Source organism: Palaemon carinicauda, chromosome 6 (genome assembly GCF_036898095.1).
Source record: "Palaemon carinicauda isolate YSFRI2023 chromosome 6, ASM3689809v2, whole genome shotgun sequence".
In the NCBI taxonomy this organism is placed as follows: Eukaryota; Metazoa; Arthropoda; class Malacostraca; order Decapoda; family Palaemonidae; genus Palaemon; species Palaemon carinicauda.
Genome location: NC_090730.1, coordinates 125250014 through 125266815, shown reverse-complemented (window position 1 = coordinate 125266815; position 16802 = coordinate 125250014).

The window sequence follows — 16802 nt, the reverse complement described above, 5'->3', positions numbered from 1 at the left end:
ATTCTGGAACGGTTTAGACTAAACTCGAACACAGTCACTCTCCTCCTAACATCTAAATCCACTTCTTTGGCCTACAACCAGATATGCCATTTCAATAACTATTAATGTTTATGACACCCCTCAAAACATTTCTAAAATCTAGGTAGGTCACTGGTCACTTTCAGAAAACACTGACGTCAATTACAAGTTTGGGGAGTGACTCGTGTAGCAGGGCAGAAATATTTACAATACCAGTCTTTTATCAAGCTGATTAGCCACATAAACTGGTGCAGGAATAATGCAGCACCCTACCAATTATTTTACTTGTGCCACGGCTTGACTCAACTTCTAGTTGCCTCTCCAATCACTACAGGGAGTAGGGCGTGCTGCAAAAAACAATGTTGTTAGACAATTGGTAGGACCAAAAATATAACAGATAATACATATATAATGATAAAAATGAAAAATAAGTTGTATTTTTCCTAACGATAGTATTAATTTTTTCACAACGACTGGAGTCCTCTTATTTGTGAGGCCTTTGCTTCCAAACAGCACCATGTAACAGTTTCTTTTGACCTTGAAAAGGCATATGATACTGCATGGAGATATGATATACTTAAAACCATCTATAATTTGGGATTACGAGGAGAGCTACCATTGTTCATTCAGTCATTTATTTCTCATAGATTTTTTCAAGTGAGTGGGGAAAAAACTATCAGAGAGAAAATGTCAGGAAGGAGTTCCCCAGGGTAGTGTGCTAAACGTAACCCTATTTTCCCTAGCAATTAATGGAATATCCTCTGTCATTCTTCAAGATATTCTCTCTACACTATTTGTAGATGATCTCTCCATATCATTTGCTAGAGCAAGAATGCCAATGGTTGAGAGAAAACTAAAACTTGCAATTGACAAAATTATTCAGTGGTCTGATATGAAGGGGTTTAAGTTTTCGAGAATCAAAACTACTGTTGTCCATTTACATTGTATTCGGGAAGTGCATCCATACCCTGATATGTACATCAAAGGTCAACGCATTCCATGTGCAAGTGAAGCTAGGTTTTTAGGATTGATATTTGATTGTAGGTTGACATGGGTTCCTCACTTAAAATCATAAAAAGCAAAATATCTTGATGCTTTGATGCTTTTAAAAGTTTTGTCCCATACATCATGGGGGGCAGACTGCAAAACTGTTTTAAAGTTAAATAAGGCCTTAATTTTTTCAAAAATTAGTTATGGGTGTGAGATATACTCCTCAGCCACCCCAAGTCGACTAAAGATTTTAGATTCTATACACCATACTGGTATAAGATTGGCAACAGAAGCATTTAGAACTTCGCCTATTCCAATCCTCCTTGTTGACACTGGAGAATTACCGTTAGACCTTTACAGAAAGTCTTCTATTATTCGGTATTGGTTTAGGTTGCAAAGGCTTCCCAATTCTTTAGCCTGTCAGACTGCAAGCCTTGTAAAGCATTCAACATACTTTGAGATGCACCCAAAATCCCCTAAACCTTATGGTTTTTGGGTGTAACAATTGATAGACAGTCTTGATACAGTTAGAACTAAGGTGCTCCCATTCAAGGTATCAACAACGCCTCCATGGAAATTACCAGAGGTTTCTTTTTGTAAATATCTTATTGGAGTTAAAAAGAATATGACTGACTTAAAAGCCTGGTCTCTTTTTATAGAACATGTTGCAGAACATAAGGAATCGACTTTTATATATATACCAATGGCTCCAAATCCGATGCTAGTGTTGGATTTGGAGTATATTGTAATGCTTTCAATTATATAGGTGCACTTCCTCTAACAGCTTCCATATTTATGGCCAAACTATACGGCATACTAACCACTGCTGAAAAATGGATTTTGAGCGAAGCGAAAAATCTATTTTTGGGTGAGATGGCCATGTCGTCCTGATGGAAGTTCCTAAAGGGTAGCTTCCTTGGGTATGTATAACTACGACAATATTCCCAGAGAATTTACCTTAAGGTACGCAGAATTCTAACTCCTGGAGCGAATATCCCTAAAAAAAGAACCAGGGATATCGCGAAATATCAGAGGACGTATTCTTGACACGCCACATAGCAATCTGCATCCCGAACAGAGTTAACACTTCGAAGGGGTAAATTGGCAAGAAAACGAAAACGAGAAAGAAAAGGAGAGCCGCTCGCAAGGTATCTCTCCTCTCCCGTTTCGTAAGCTCACGGCGCCATCTGTATTCCTTGTAGCGATAAACGAGGTGCTACAGATACTGTATGTAGGGAGGGGACCTACAGCCCTTTAAAAGAAAGGGAAGGGCGGGTCCATCAGGACGACATGGCCATCTCACCCAAAAATAGATTTTTCGCTTCGCTCAAAATCCGTTTTTTAGGCTCAAGCCATTTCGTCCTGATGGAAGTATACCAGAGCATTACTGTATCTGTGGATTCTCAAAACCTGCCGTACTCCCCGAAGGTATTTCCCGGCCAACTAGACCTAGAGACCTAAGATGTTACCGTCATACATCCTTTCAACTAACCATAGACCATGTTAGTGCTTCCTGCCCCCTACAGGGAAGAGTCCTACTAGACTCTGGAAAAGTCTCGAAGAGTACATATACCTATGTATGAATAACAGACAAGCCAATATAGTGGTCTCACCCTATATCATGTAAAGCATAGTTTGTAAGGAACCACTGAGTCAATATGAAATATCGACCAGTTCTCCGTTCAATACCGGATTGGACAAAGGTTTATATCCGAGTAGGCGGAAAACTTGCACATCTGCCACCGTCCCCTCAGGGCATGGAGTCCTCCCGCCTAGGGAAAGCATAAACCAATGCAAACAATGCTTGCATAAAGGAACAATCTATTAGAATTATCCCAGATAAATATACATAGAACGTAATGCAAAATTATATCAAATAAATTGACACAGGGGAAGGAGACGCAAGGTTCCCAAGAACTAGTTTATTGACAAACAATAAATAAAACAGGTTAAACAACCATTATATAAATATAAGAGGAGGATAACCAACAAATAAGCATAAGCATGATAGTAAACAGAAACTTGTTTATCTGAAAGAAAAACATTAGCGCCACTTTTAACATACCGAGGTATCAAAATTATAAAAGTCTGTACTACTAATCAGTTACATTAGCGTTGGAAACGCTCGGCACACATGTCTGCACTTATGCTAGGTTCACCTTTGAAAGTGGAACAGTCAATGTGGGCAACCCAGTGCCCTCCCACTTAGTTTGTAGAACAGTTCGTAACTACACACTCACCCCGGAATTAATCGTACCAATTAAATCCACTGTTCCTCGCAGAGTTAAACAGCAGGGTTAACGACACAACCCACTGCTACCATAGACCTCTTTAGTTGCTCCACTTGCTTCGCATAGTGACGAAAGGACACTCTGGAAGACTTCCAGCCAGTGTATGAACGAAGATGTTCAAAATCCATACAATTAAAGAAATTTAAGGATGAGGCAACTTTCCTCGGATCGTGACCTGCGGGTGTACTGTCTGGATCCGCTCTGCGAATAAAATAGGTGATTTTCGCCCTAAGTTTTTTCAGTGATAAATTTGAGCCAGTTTCTCCCCTGAATAGTTGACCCTCCCTGAAGTCTGAAGTTCTACGAAGATAGACCTTTAGGCATTCCACTGGACATAGAGATGCATCTTCTTTCAGAGGGCAGATTCTCCAGGTGGGTAACTCGTTCTTGGCGAGAAACGTAGGATCCGGAAACAGGTTCAGTTCTCCCCCATCCAAGAACTGAACACGACCCTCCTCTCTCGAGAGGGCTACAATTTCATTAACCCTGGCCCCTGACGCGAGTGCAAATAGGAAAATAACTTTTTGGGTCAAATCCTTTAAAGCACACTCCTCATTGTTCAACAGCGAAGCGAAATGAAGAACTTTATCTAAAGACCATGAAATGGGCTTTGGAGGTGCTGATGGTCTGAGCCTAGCACAGGCTTTCGGAATTTTATTAAAAATATCGTTAGCGAGGTCGACCTGGAAGGCATATAAAATGGGTCTTGTCAAAGCAGATTTACACGTTGATATTGTGTTGGCTGCCAACCCTTGACCATGGAGGTGGATGAAGAAAGATAAGCAGAAGTCCGTCGAGATCTTTTGCGGATTCTTCGCCTTGACAAAGGCCACCCATTTCCTCCAAGATGACTCATATTGCCTTCTAGTAGATTTGCACTTATATTCCTCTAGGAAGTCTATTCTGTCTTTCGAAATCCCGAAACGTTTTCTCACCGCTAGGGAGAGAAAATCATGAGCTGCAGGTTCCAGGTTTTCTGTGATGAAGCGCAGACAGTCGACTTCTGAACTCGCTGGGTCAGAACTGGATCTGGTAACGGTAGACACTTCAGCCGTAGTTCCAATGCCAGAGGGAACCACACGCTGTTCGGCCACTTGTGAGCCACTATTGCCGCTACTCCCTTGAAAGATCTCAGTTTGTTGAGGACCCTCAACAGAAGGTTGTGAGGAGGGAACAGGTAAATCCTGGACCATTTGTTCCAGTCGAGGGACATTGAGTCCACTGCTTCCGCCAAGGGATCCTCGTACGGGGACACGTAAAGGGGTAACTTCTTGTTATCTTTCGTCGCAAAGAGGTCTATCTGCAGTTCTGGGACTTGACTCAAAATGAAGGAGAATGATCCTGCTTCTAGGGACCCTTCCGACTCTATCGGTGTGAACCTGGATAGAGCGTCCGCTGTCACATTGCAGATTCCTTGAAGGTGAACTGCCGACAGGTACCACTTCTTCTTTTCCGCCAGTCGAAAGATGGCCAACATCACATGGTTGAGTGGTGGTGACCTCGATCCTTGTCGATTCAAGCATCTCACAATCACCTCGCTATCCAGCACCAACCTTGTGTGGATCGAGCGTCGAGGGGAGACTTTCTTCAAGGTAAGGAGTACTGCCATAGCTTCCAGAAAGTTTATGTGAAATGTCTTGAATAGATTGGACCAAGTCCCTTGGGCCTTCTTCCGATGAGAATGACCTCCCCACCCCTCCTTCGAGGCGTCTGTGTGAATAGCCAACGAGGGGGGAGGTGGCTGAAGAAGTACCGACTTCTTAAGTTGCCTGACTTGGGACCAAGGCCTGAGAAGCGTACGTAGACGAAGCGGAACTGGTCTTATCAGATCTCTTTGCGCGTTTGATGCATAACTTCTCCAAACTCCGGTTGCATCCTTTAGCTGTGCTCTTAGCACCGGGTCTGTTACTGAAGCAAACTGGAGAGAACCCAACACTCTCTCCTGTTCGCGTCTTGATATCCTTTCGGAATCCAGAAGTCTCTTGACAAAACCAGCTATCTCCTTCCTCTTCTTCGCCGGGATGGAGAGTTGGTGTGATACTAGGTCCCAGTGGATTCACAACCATTGGAACTTTTGAGATGGTGAAAGTCGAGACTTTTTTCTGTTGATCTTCAAGCCTAGATACACCTAGGAACTGGATCACCTGTCTAGGTAGGGTACCACCTGGATTCCCTTTAGGCGTAATTGTTTGAGAGCTACGCTCGCAAGTTTCGTGAAGATCCTTGGGGCTATGTTTAGCCCGAATGGCATGGCTCTGAAGGCGTAGAGTCTTCTATGTAGCTTGAACCCTAGGTAGGGGGAGAGTTGGCGATTGATTGGAATGTGCCAATAGGCGTCTGACAAATCTATGGAGACGGTAAATGCCCTCTTGGGCAGTAAGGTCCTTATGTGTTGCAGTGTTAGCATCTTGAGCTTGCAGTTCACTATGAACTTGTTGAGTGGCGACAAGTCCAGAATGACTCTGAGTTTTTCTGAGTCCTTCTGGGGAACACAAAACAGCCTCCCTTGGAATTTGATGGCCTTTACCCTTCAGATTACTCTTTTCTCCAACAGTTCTTGAATGTACTCCTCCAGAACGGGGGTGGAGTGTTGGAAAAATCGAGGGCACGGGGGTGGAGTGCTGTACCAACTCCAACCCAGTCCATTATTGAGTAGGCTGTGGGCCCAGGGATCGAAGGTCCACCGATCCCGAAAATTCTGAAGTCTCCCTTCTACCGGTATCATCTCACTTTGACTGCTGTTGCCCTGAGGCCTTGCCTCCCTGACTAAGACCACCCCTGAATCCCCTCCCCCTTGAGGGGTGTCTAGACGAGCCTCTGGCTGCTCCTCTAGGCTTCTCTCGAAAGGTAGTTGACTGCCCTTCGAACGCTGGGTTAAATGCCGGAGACTGCGTCGACACGGCTTGGGGTACGCACTGGTACGTGGTCGGGGTTTGTGCCACCATCTGGGGCACTGTAGGCATATGAAATTGCTGTTGCTGCTGCTGTCTGAATGGCTTGGCTGGCCGAGAGGATAGCCTAGTCTTTTTAGTCTTCCTCTTTGGTTGGGGACCCTCATCCGGGGAAGACTTTCTCTTGAGAGATAGGCCCCACTTCTGGAGAAGGTTTCTATTCTCCGTGGCGGCCTTATATACAACCTCCTTGACCGCTTCACTAGGGAAGAGGTCTTTGCCCCAAATGTTGGAGGAGATTAGCTTCATTGGCTCGTGCCTCACCGCAGCCGAGGCGAACACGAACTCCCTACAAGCCCTCCTAGCTTTGACGAAGCTGTAAAGGTCCTTCGTCACTGTGACTAGGTGTGTCTTAGCCACTACCATGAACATCTCATGGACCTTGGGGTCACTTGCCATTGTCTCCAGAGTCGTTTGATGAGACATTGAGGCAGCCAGTCTTTCTTTTGTCTCAAGCTCCCTTCGCAAAAGAAAGTCAGACAGCTTGGGGAGGTTCTCACCGAACTGACGTCCGGCAATATCAGCCTCCAACTTCCCGACTGAGAAGGTAAGATGGACGTCCTTCCAGTCCTTGTGGTCCATGGGTAGGGACAAAGACAAAGGTTTACACTCCTCCAAGGAGGGGCATGGCTTACCTGCCTCGACTGCTTTCAGCACAGCCGTAAACCCTTTCTGCATAAAAGGAAGGCTCTAGAAGGAGACGACACAAAGGAAGGGTGCTTCTTACTCAAAGCAGGTACTTTTGTGTTTGTGAAGCCCCTCTCTTTCATCGAGCTTGACAGTAAAGCTTGAGCCTTAGCGTGGTCCAAAACTATGACCTCCTTCGGCTCTGTTTCTTCCTTTGAGGCTGGTTCCTTCCTAAGACGGACATAACAGTCCGGATACGACTCCTTGCTGGGCCAGAATTCCACCTCCTCAAGGGGGACTGAGCCCAACTTCTCCGAAATGACAATATTTCCCGTCGTCATAGGCAGGTGCTCAGCATACTTCCAAGGGTTAGCATCTGAGCACAAGGGAAGGTCTTTCACGCTGACCTTCTTCTGGGGCCCACGTGATGCTGCAAGTCTCCGCATCTCCAGCTCCATTGCAGCCGCCTTCTCATTATTCTCCCTCTGCATCTGTTGGATCATTCCAACGATGGAGGAAAGGGTCTTTCCCAGCTCTTCTGGGAGAGAGGACGATGTTGAGGGGATAGGTTCAGGGGCCTGAACCGGAGTAGCCGACACCTCGTCGACCTCTTCCTGTTCATTGTCTGGAGCCTGCTCTTCATCCTGGTCTTCTGCCAGAAGGTCATCTTCGAGACGCTCGGACACCTCCAACATCCTATCGTCCAATTGGATGTCCTGCAGGGCGTCCGCGACTTCAGCATCCACATAGATCTGAACCACTGGTATCTCCACTTGAGGCTGGGGAATCACTGCCTCAGCTGACGCCCTGGGGAAAAGGTAAGCCCTCATCTTCTCACTTGGAAGATAGGGCCCAGAAGTGTTCTTCTGAAAGCCCCTTACCCAGGTACGAAGCTTCTCCCTTGCTGCGTCCCTTGACTCCGCCGTCTTAGGGGAATCAAAAGCCTCAGTAATCAGGTTTGTGCTCACGGTACATACCTGCGGGTCCCAATACCGGAGATCACCTTTGGAGACTGCGCATGCTGCGTGCCTCCTACACAAATCACGTCCGCAGAAGTTCTTGCTGCGGACGTTGCAGAAAACGCTTCCACACTTCGGATGGTCCTCCTGAGTATCAAGTGAACTACGTATCACTGGATATACATAGCTTAGCATAACTAAACAAGAAAGGAAAGACACACACTTGTATTTCCCGCACAGTCAATTGCTGCAACCTTCCAGATAATAAAATCGTATGGTTAATATATACTAGAGCAACCAATGAATAATTTCCAGAGGAAACCGGTGTAGCTCACACCCAAAAAGGTGATTTCAAAATGCTGGATAGTAGACAAGAAAGAACTCACTTTCTTTATCTGTAAGGTTACACCAAAGGGCTGTGCAAGATAACACAAAAGTGTTAGAAAAACTTAGTGTTGTAACAAATACTATACTATATTTTTCTCCCTACAGTATATACTATACTGAAAAATACTGGCTACAGTATAGAAGGTAATGTGCCGGCCGGCACGTCACCTTAACTAGTTCCAAAGTATACTACTTATAAACTATACGGTGGAAGAACGCTGGTTCGAATGCATGTGCCGGCCGGCAGTGACTGCCGGCTGGCAGCTAAACAACAACCACACCTGGCTGCCGGCCACTAATCGTAGCGGCCAGCAGACAATGGTGTGATATATAGCCGGCCGGCAAAGGTATACAACCAATCCCGGCCGGCAGCAAAAGAACCAGAGAACTCCGACTGCCCAGCTGCCGGCCACTCAGGCCGGCAGCCGGGCTAGGGTACAACACTAAAAGAAAAACAGAATGGATTCCGGGATAAGAGACTGTACTACCTCATAACCCGGCAACCCGAAAGAGTGCACATAAGGAAGGGGAGAATATAACTTCAGGCTTCCTGACCAATGCCATCTGGCTCTACAGACAAACATGGATGAGAGACCAAGGGAGGTCCGGGCAGCACTCAAAGCAGAAGACCCTTGCCGGCCGGCACGCACTGCCGGCCGGCAAGGGACTGAGTCAACCCCACATCCTAACCTATGCTAGGTACAGATGTAGAATGACGGACAGGAATACAATGACTAGGCCATTAGAGGGGGAAAGGGAGAAGAAGGTCCTGCCAACCTTGCTCTAGTAATGAATCACCCGCAGCCAAGAAACTCATCTTAGCCTAGGGGAGATCCGAGGAGGGAGGCCAGCAATACTTGCCAACTCCCACGGAACCAAAGAAAGGAAGGCGTTGTTATTCACAGAAAAGAGGATCTTATCCTCCACAGCGAGAACAACAACACTAGACTAGTATGCTAGATCACAAGAAGAAGGAATCATCTCGTACAGAAACCTTCGAAGTGAACTAAGGAGGCTATGCCTCCTAGGTCTGTTGTCAGTCTAGCAAGGGAATCTCAACCACAAGCTAGACATAAACAGACTCAGACTAAGAACTCTGATGTCCTGCCCCCTCCCTGAAACAGGAAGGAACAGAAACACCCTAATATAGTTGCATCTAAAGTCAATTCAGATAAACCACTAGGGTTAAGCCCAAGGCTTAAACAGAGGGAAAGGGATTGCACACCTTCTCCGAAGAGAAGAGAGCAACCGGGGAGTGTGAGAAAGTATACTAAGGCCCCATAGACAACTAGCCTAGGCGCAAAGAGAATCGATTACCTAAATCACCGAAACTCACTTGTATACTATCTTGGAAGAAAATCAACATAATCTTAAATGTATAAAACTGCCTAAAGCTTCAATAAAATTTTAAAACACTCGGAAATCTGAATATCATGCAGGAAAGTACCAGGGCCAAACGACTACGCTACAAGTTCTAGCGTAGGCCAGAATCGGCAAATCCTTCACCAAAACAAAAATACTAAAAGCATCATATAAAGAAATCCTATGTAACGCTAAACAGCTAAAATTATTAAAGCGAAAGAGCCGGGAACGTCGCTCTGGCTAACTAAGTAACTCATACCTAGCGAGCGACAGCGTCCAGGACGCCTCCGGTAGGCAACAGCTCTTGTAACAACGATATCACTATCAAATCACTTTTAAAATTACCAATAGCTTACATTTATACATAAAAGAAATAATACTCAACTTATCAGAAGCAGAAGAAGTTGGAGAAAGCATTATGAGTTGAAAAAATCCAAGAATTGCGAGAAACACAGGGAAAAAACACCGAGTTGTTGAGCTACGCAAAAAGGAATACAGATGGCGCCGTGAGCGGCGCAATGCAAGCTTACGAAACGGGAGAGGAGAGATACCTTGCGAGCGGCTCTCCTTTTCTTTCTCGTTTTCGTTTTCTTGCCAATTGACCCCTTCGAAGTGTTAACTCTGTTCGGGGTGCAGATTGCTATGTGGCGTGTCAAGAATACGTCCTCTGATATTTCGCAATATCCCTGCTTCTTTTATTAGGGATATTTGCTCCAGGAGTTAGAATTCTGGGTACCTTCAGGTAAATTCTCTGGGAATATTGCCGTAGTTATATATACCCAAGGAAGCTACCCTTTAGGAACATCAGGACGACATGGCTTGAGCCCAAAAAAATATCGTTGGAAGGGGGGGTAATTTTGCCATTTTTAGTTAGGCAAGGAGTGTCCTTCAAGCATTAGAAGTTTTTAATTCCAGTAACCCTTCAGTTTTAAATATTTTAGAATGGCTATTTATTATTGCACTGAGAGGTATAACAGTTCAATTTTGCTGGGTTCCGGCACACGTAGGTGTGTGTGGAAACAAGAAGGCAGATTTTCTGGCAAAGAATATTGCTGCTGAGTTGTGACGAAAAAGGTATCCCATTTTTTGTAATGATTGCTTACCCAGTATTAAGAATTTGATTTGTAATAACTGGCAACAGCATTGGGATAGTCTGATTGAAAATAAAATGCAAGAAATAACAAATTTTATACATCCCTACAAGTATAACATGATGCCCTGAAAGTGGGAAACTACTCTTTGTCGTCTCCGCATTAGTCACACTCGGTTGACACATGAATACCTGCTTACTGGGCAATACCAGCCATATTGCGACGACTGTTTGGTACCATTGACAGTGAAGCATTTGTTGACCGAATGCCCCACATATAGTAGTGAAAGAAATAGATATCTGTTTGAGTGCTGAGGTGAGGATGGCGGGTTCATCCTTGCCAAGATTCTTGGACATGATATGTCCTAATATGCTAGTGGTATTTTTAGCTTTATTTCGGAAGCAGGTCTTCTAAGAGATATTTAACTTTTAAAAGGACACTTGCTTTTATGGTTTTAATTTATTATTCTTTTATTTTTTATTTACAATAAACAATATCGGCGTCAATAACATTAGATGTCAGGATGCCAGAAAACCTCAAATCAATCCATCCTCGAACCATACTGCTGCTCCTCAGCTTATCCGATCATCCACCAGCTCGCCTATTTTGTGGCACTCCGACCGTCAGCACGCCAATCGCAAGCCTACCTGGCCAGCTCAACGATCGCTGATCACCCTTCTTATCGCTGACTTATCTGCTCATGCTTTCGCCAATCACCGATCTCCTGCTTACAGATTGCCAATAGGCATCTCACTGATCACCTTTTGCCTGTGACCTCAGACTCTCCTCAGTCTTGTCGTTCGCCAGCCTTATGGCCCTCGTCAGACCAACTCTCCTCGCCCCCTGCTCATCAGTGAATTCCAGTTTGTGACTCTCCAGCTATTTCCAACTACCCGGTCACTCATCCTTCAATGACCCATCTGCACTTGAACGTTCGCCATTCAACAGTGGTTGCCTGCTCGTGGACTTATCTAGCGGTTTGCATTCACCTTTGGCTCTTTGATCGCCAACTCACTCATCATCGAGTCAACTCACCGATCAATGGCAGATCACCACTTGCTGACTGACCAGGCAGGCTCCGTCTGCTCGTCAGTTACCATCTCTGGCTCACAGATTGCCGATTCACTGATCACTGACAGCTCGCCGTTCATCGACAGTTCGCCGCTTAGCAGCCTTTATCCACTCACTAGTCACCCTCGGCCCATTGTTCCCCAAAAGATTGGAAGGCAAACTACACCCTCCTCACTGCTCGGCGTTCGCCATCACGCCAATCCACTAAACGATCGGCAGTCCCCATCAGCAGCTTGTCGACAGGTGACTTCTTGCGAGCACTCTCCAACTTCACAACGGCAATAATAACCAGCCCTGGACCATCGTCAACGTTCGCCTGTACGGCGCTATTCAAATGAACAGCATCATCCCGTCAGAGCTTTCCAGGGTAAGGTCAAACATTGCCTTACCCATTTCTTCATCAGTTAAGGCTGAGTTCTCTCCCAGGGAAGAGTCGTTACGCAGGGTATCATGTCCCGTTCACTCATTTCTCCCTCCACGGGTCAAGACACCAGCGTCAACGAGCTCCAATGCGAAGGGATCCGCAAAGGAGCTGGCTCTTTGGGCCGAAGTCCACACCATGTTGGAGAAGGTCAAAGAAGCGGTAAGACCACAGGCTTTCATGTGCACGCTGAACCTAAAGAACGTATACTTCAGATCCAAAACCATCCATCTTTAAAGAAGTATCTGAGATTAAGTCTAGACAACAGGAAATACCAGTTCAGGGTACTGTGCTTCAGTCTTTCCATAGCACCCCAAGTCTTCACCAGATTGTTTGCCCTAGTATCATCCTAGGATCAAAGGATTGGCATCCGTCTCTTCTGTTATCTGGACGATTGGCTGATCCTAGCAGACTCTGTATACCAATCTCCACAAAACCTTCCATTCAGACGACAGGATAACGAGGCTGCGAAAGGTCGCAAGACCTTTTCTTAAGACGAGAAAAACTCCCAGCCCAGAAGTGGCTATTCCTCCTCGGAAGCCTATCATACCTGGCCCGTCTAATTCCCAACGGCCTGCCTCAGGATTCAATCTCCCCTGTGGTTGCTTGAGTCTAATTGGAATCAGGCCTCCAATTCCCCGGACATTCTTATCACCTTGGGACCAGAGGAACGGACAGACCTCAAGTGGTGGGTGGCAGACAAGAATCTGCGGATGTGTGTAGATCCTCTCGTCCTCCCCATGGACTTGATGCTGTATTTTGACACATCAAAAGAAGGGTGAGGGACCAATGTGCTGCACCACATGACCTCAGGCCTCTGGCCAGTGTCCGAAAAGAACCCTCATGTAAATCTCTTAGAGATGAAGGCTGTCTTTCCAGCTCTTCAACAGTCCCATCAGTTCCTGGCAGGTCACACAGTGGTGGTGATAAGCAACAACACCACATCAACAAACAAAGTTTTTGTTCGCAGCCCCTATCCCATATGGCAGTAGAAATACTGAGATGGGTCGAAGTCCGCTCGGTACTGCTATCAGCCCGCTTCATTCCAGGCAAGAGGAATGTACTTCCTGACAATATGAGCTGAGCATCTCAGATAATGGTTACCGAATGGTCTTTGGATCATCTAGTAGCCAACAAAGTCCTGACTTTGAGGGGTTTTCCAACCGTGAATGTGTTTGCAACGGCCCTAAACTTCAGCCTCTCTGGCAAGATTCATTCCAACAACGATAGGACAACATTGACCTTTACGCCTTTCCCACGTTCTGTCCGATGAGAAGGGTACTCAACAAGGCCAGAACATTGTTCAACCTCTCAATAACTCTCTTAGCTCTGCTATGGCATCATGCAGAATGGTTTCCAGACCTTTTGCAGCTCCTGACAAAGCCTCCAAGAGAACTCGCTCCATGACATGATTTACTCAGACAACCACACGTCACCATCTACCACAAAGCCGTTGCTTCGCTACGACTGCACACCTTGAGAATACCTAGCACCCCCTCACTCAGAGAGAATTTTCACAACAAGTTGCAAAGAGGATGTCTGGATATTTGCAGAAATCCTCAGCAGTAGTCTACCAGGTAAAGTGAAACGTCTTTTGTGGTTGGTGTCACGGAAGGGGTATCTCATCACTCGATGCCACTATTGTAGCACTAGTGGAATTCCTCAGGTATTTGCGGGAGGAAATGCGCCTTTCAGTTTCGGCAGTGAAAAGCTTCGCTCACTCTTGACCCTTGCTTTCAAACTAAAAAGAATAGACATGTCCTCATCGCTAGATCTTTTCTTACTCATACAGACTTAGGAACTTACCTGTCCTCAGTCGGAAGTGAGACCTCTCCCTTGGAACGTGGTTCGTTCTCCGATCTCTATAGAGGTCTCCCAACGAACCACTACGCCAGGCAACAGATCGCTACCTGACTTGGAAGACGGTGTTTCTACTCGCTTTGACGTCGACCAAAGGGGTCAGTGAACTTCATGGTCCCTTATACGACATCGCCCATTCAAGGGGAGGGGAAGAGCTTTGTCCCTGAGTTTGTTGCCAAGACTCAGAATCCAGGGGTGTCAGATCCTAGATTCGACTCCTTCCGGGCAACGGGTCGCTGCTCCGTAACTGACAATCCAGATCATCTGTTACTGTGCCCAGTGAGGAGTTTGAGGCTCTACCTCAAGAGAACCACAACAGCCCACCCCCGGGTGCCTTCGCTTTTGGTCACCATTGGGAGAAAAAAGAGGAGGATCACCAAAACACCATCTCAGCATGGATTCACAGAGTCACTGATTACGCTCTGAATCCAGATCCTCCTCCAACACGTCAACCAAGAGCTCACGATATCGGGCATTGCTACGTCCCTGACCTTCAAAAGAAACTTTTCTGTGATGCAGGTTCTACAAGCAACGATGTTGAAGCACCAGATGACTTTCACAGCCCATTACCTGCAAGACATAACCCACAGGAGACTCGATACGATCTCTATCGGTCCTGTGGTGGCTGCACAAAAGCAGTTATAATACCTCAAGCTCCTTTTTGAACAAGTAGCAAAAGGTTTAGGCCACTGTTACCTGGTTTTAGTTTGTGTTAATTAAAGGGAATGACTAGCTCTTTTCTTTTCTTCATTCTCCCCTCTCTTGGGGAAAGCAGCATCTTGGGTTCTCTGCACAAGCTGGCCTCAACCATTGCAGGTAAACCATGCTCCCTTGGTGTACCTAGTATTGTGTCAATACTTTACGTCCCCATACCCTAGCGAGGTGGTATTGGGAAAGTCTTGGTCAACTCTATTATTTCCTACAAAGACTCAGAATAACTTTTACCTCGAGAGTCAGACTGTGAATAACTCAACACACAGCTTGCGTAGGCCGCAGACCTTGTGTAGCAAGGTTTAGCGAGGTGTTAGGATCTCCTTATTTTTGGTACTAAATTACTCATAAAAAGGAGATGCCAGATAATGTCAAAAAGCCAGATTGGCATGGACATCCACCCTCCTAATGGGTGAGTCACCCCTATAAATAGCGTAGGTTTGTATTCCAGTTACAGAACAAATGACATTTGAGAATAATTTGAACTTTCCTTAACAATACAAACCTTTAGGAATTTATACAGACTTACCCACCAACCCAGTTCCCCTTGAAGTCCTACCTCCAAGCAAAGTGAAGCACAGTCACGTGTGTGTGAGTGAAGGGGTTAGCTAGCTACCCCCCCCCCCCCCCACCAACCAGCGACATGTGTAGTTAACCCTTGCTAAATTTTAATGGCTCGTCCTTTCAGCTTCGCCGAAAGTAATACCCCTTTACAGTACTGTAAATAGCTAAAGGTTATTATCGTTAAGAAAAATATAAAATTATCTCCGAATTTGTAATTTTTCCTATATCCTTTGATCAATATAGTATGACTAGTAGTATCAGCTGTAGTTCTTATATATTTGTTCTGGCACTTTATATAAACCTTATGCTCTTTACATAGGAGTATTACTTCGGCAATAGCTGAAACCAGTCGTTAAAGCTTTAGTGATCTGTAACTACCCTATTCTGGTTATTTCAACTCGGTAGAGTAAAGATGTAGTCTTACTCTCCCGTGAAAACCTTTCAACCGGTTTACGATTAAAAGCTACTTGACTAAAAGTTTAAGAATACTTTGTTTTCTTTCAGATGGTGACCCAAGACTTCTCCTTTGTGTGGACTATGTTGCTTCCCTTTGCGAAGCAACGGCTCCCATCTCCAAGTGAAATCTCTTCCGTTGCCGCTTGTGGTAACTTCTACCTTCCCTGGGGCTTTTTGGTCTCTCCACTAAAGAATGATTCTGAGAGTGTTACAGTTTTCTGCAGCACTCTCTTCTGCTCACCTCCATTCCTGCAGCTTCGGTGTAGGAAAAAGGCTAGCAGTAGACTGAAGCGGCGGGTGAGCTCTACAATGGAGACGCCCTCTAGGGCCCATTGGATGAGCAAGCAGACCATGAGCAGCAGCAGTCCTCGGAAGAGGAGTCTCTCTGAGAGAAATCCCCCGAAGGGGAAAAACACTCACAGGAGAGACAGATGTAGGACTAAATTTCCCCCTCAAAAGATGAGCAGGAATGGGGGAAACTAAGTCGGCAGCAACAGCTGGAGAGTCCGGAGGGGCAGGGGTGTCAGCAGAAACCACAGAAGACACCTCTGACACCACGACGTCGAAGAGTGCAAGAGGACCTACCTGTGAAGTCAACAACGACGGCTGTACACTTGCACCCCGGAGGATGAGCTGCAACAAGGAGTCCTTGGAGGGCGGACCCGGAAGCCCGAAGGACGACTATTCCTGTAAAACAGAAAACATAGACAAGGCATCACTCGGGGGGAGAGGTGCAGCAACTTCGCTAGGGGAAGCAACACCATCCCTCGAATTTAAAGGGTCTATGCTACTACTCGACGGTCTTTCGGAAGAGACCGAACGAGTAGGAGCTTCGGAGGAAGGTGGGGAGACAGAAGAAGAGGCCTTGGGTTTTTCCCCCTTCGAAGCAACCTTCGAAAGAGAAATACAGTAATCCCTCACCTATCCCGGTTAATGGGGACCAGAACCGAACGCAATAGGTGAAAAACCGTGAAGTAGGTTCCCTCCCTATTTTTGGAATATGTACATTTTTTTGTGTACATGTACAGTATATGTATATATAA